At 44.8% G+C, this 2,939-nt stretch overlaps 1 non-coding gene across 1 annotated transcript; it reads left to right on the top strand.

Annotated features, from left to right (window-relative positions):
* The first annotated feature begins 2,231 nt into the window (after positions 1 to 2,231).
* On the top strand, positions 2,232 to 2,303 carry TRNAT-UGU (transfer RNA threonine (anticodon UGU)). Its single transcript has one exon. It is a non-coding gene; the product is annotated as a tRNA-Thr (tRNA).
* Positions 2,304 to 2,939: the final 636 nt, after the last annotated feature.

Here is a 2,939-nt window from a genome sequence, read left to right as displayed (position 1 = left end):
CAGGTGCGAACTTCAGTACTTGAACCAATAGTGAGCGTAAGTCGATTCATAAAACCTAAACACCCGTCGCAGCTGCTGCCGTAACAAGAAATTTCTACGACATGCTGGTAGCAGTCTTTCGAACCGAAACAAGTCTGTTTGCGCCGGTCTAGATGACGCGGTTAAGCTGTTATCAGAATCGGCCGCGGTTAAGCTGTTATCAGTTAAGGCTATCAGAATCGGCCGCGGTAGCGGCCGATTCTGATAGCCAAGGATGGCGCGTGATTATAATGTTTGTGTGGCGCGCTCTCATTTGTCGTCTCAGAATGCGTTGAGCAGTTTTACTGCCTAATTGTAATGGAAAGCAGTAACAGTAATGCTGCACTCCGAACTTCTGCTTAATGTCTGATAGGCTGTGTACCTTCAGGCGCGGCTATGGTGTTGGGCTGCTGAGCACGAGGTCGCGGGATCGAATCCCGGCCACGGCGGCCGCATTTCGATGGGGGCGAAATGCGAAAACACCCGTGTGCTTAGATTTAGGTGCACGTTAAAGAACCCCAGGTGGTCAAAATTTCCGGAGTCCTCCACTACGGCGTGCCTCATAATCAGAAAGTGGTTTTTGCACGTAAAACCCCAAATATTATTATTATTATTATTATTACCTTCAGGCGCGCAATAGCATGAGTTTTCATACTGGTGATGACACTCTATTCAGTGGCAGCAAGTAGAAATGTGGCGTCTGTCCCTGACAACGGTTAAATTAATGTGTTTTTAGCACTTCTATTGTTTTTCCTAGTTTGATTTTTATCTCGCTCATACGGCTGCGCATGATTATTTTTCGCGACGCTTTTGGAGGCTTTAATTCTCTATGCGTTTTGAAACAAACAAAGAAAAATAAACGTCTAGACGCTTCTAATTGTTAAAACTTGTTCTGCAATTAGCCTCTCTCTTCCGTGCTGTTACATCCAGCCTTCTATTATATTGCTCATCGTTTCAATTCAGCACTAAGTCGAAGTGCTGTAGTGTCTGCGCTCACGGTTTTAATGATCCCGTGGCCTACGGTCTGAGCGAATGTCCGCGCACGACAGACGGCAATCCTGTCCATGATATGTAGCGGGATGTCAAATGCAATGACATATCAAAAAAGATATCGTGAATAAAATAACGTGCCACCATAATTACAAAAATTACGTGGACTGCTGGAGCAAGAGTGATGCTGTGAAATAAAACACACCTAACGAGACGGAGCCAGCAATCGTCGCACGAACCCGCCGTGGTTACTCAGCGGCTATGGTGTTAGGCTGTTGAGTACAAGGTCGCGGGATCGAATCCTGGCCATGGCGACCGCATTTCGATGGGGGCGAAATGCAAAACACCCGTGTACTTAGATTTAGGTGCACGTTAAAGAACACCAGGTGGTACAAATCTTCGGAGTCCTCCACTACCGCGTGCCTCATAATCAGATCGTGGTCTTGGCATGTAAAAACCCCATATATTTAATTGTCGCACGAACGCACGCACAAGCGCGCGCGCACTCACAGTAGTTGTTCACATTTCTTGTTTGATCCGAGTTTTTCTTCCTCCTCGCTCTCACATGGCGCCCTAAGTTGAATGCTCTGCCACTTCGGATGCAGGCCTATCTTACCGTAAGAACTTTTTGCAAAGAAAATGCGTACGAACAGCGGAGCTCAGTGAATTCGGCCCTAATTTTCGGCGCTTTCCTTGAGGCGAAGCCACGTCGCATATCACAGTGCTTATCGATCAGTCGCTGAGCACTCCCTCGAAAAGATAACGGAGCTAGCACTTTCGTTCCATACCACTGATATGCGTGTCTGCGCTAGCTTTCTTGGCAACCGTAAAAGTGCGTTGTTTTTTGTTTGTTTTTCTCTGGGGTAAAATTCTTGCGTTCACTTTTTATCTCGCAATACGCTCTAAAATCTTACATATGTAAGTTCATTCATTCCCCAGAGCTGACATACCACCACATCTTCCTTCTTTAGGCATAATGTATTGCTGGCTGATAACTAAGCAAAGAAATCAAACAAAACGGTGACGGATAATAGCTGTCCTTCAGACCGCTCCGGTATCCGCCCACCATTGTATCGCAGTGAACAATGGGCCATCATGACCGGCTATTCAAGGCGTGGGATATATATGCTTAAGGCGTTGGCGTTATATTTTTGTCTCATCACGATAATAAAAGGAACGTGGCTATCCCTATAACTCGTTTCTTAAACTGTCCGGTTGCCATCGCCGCTATAGCTCAGTGGCAGAGCGCTGGTCTTGTAAACCAGCGGTCGTGAGTTCGATCCTCACTGGCGGCTACGCCCTTTTTTTTTGGCGATACTTTTTTTGTTCACGTGCTGCCCTTGAATATTCGGCGAGCGAGGCCTGAGAGAATTTTTATTCTTTACGCAAAAATCATTGTAATATTGATTATCTCTTCCCCTTCCCAACATGTATCCCATATCTTTCAGATAAAATTTATTTCCGTGTAGCGAAGAATACCTTGGGCCCTTCCGCACTATAAATTAATATGTCACATTTGTTGATTGTTCCTAAATTGTTCAGCCTTAATTGCTCTGTTATGAATTCTTACCCCCTCTCTCTAAGGAAGCCGATTTGCTACGGAAACAAGTGTTCATTCACAGTCATAAAATAAACAATAATGAAACTTTTATTTGCATCCGTTTTCCAGTAAGCACTTCCTTTAAAGGAATGTCATTCCTTTGTAAGAAAAAAATGAATAACACGTGCTGTACATTTGGTCTACTATATGAAATATGCTTGCATTCGTTCTTTTCCTTTTTTTTCTCGCATAAGTCTTGAGTAAACCTGTCGATAAGCGATCCGCTAGCTTTCACGTACGCGTATTTCTGCGGAATACAATTTTATTTCTTGCGTGGTTACTATCCCTGCCTCATCGAAAAGCACGCAGCATTGTCGGGGCTCGCATCGTC

The sequence above is a fragment of the Dermacentor variabilis genome, chromosome 5, assembly GCF_050947875.1.
Source record: "Dermacentor variabilis isolate Ectoservices chromosome 5, ASM5094787v1, whole genome shotgun sequence".
Lineage (NCBI taxonomy): Eukaryota > Metazoa > Arthropoda > Arachnida > Ixodida > Ixodidae > Dermacentor > Dermacentor variabilis.
Note: the sequence above shows the minus strand (reverse complement) of the source record. Positions and strands in the feature narration are given on the sequence as shown.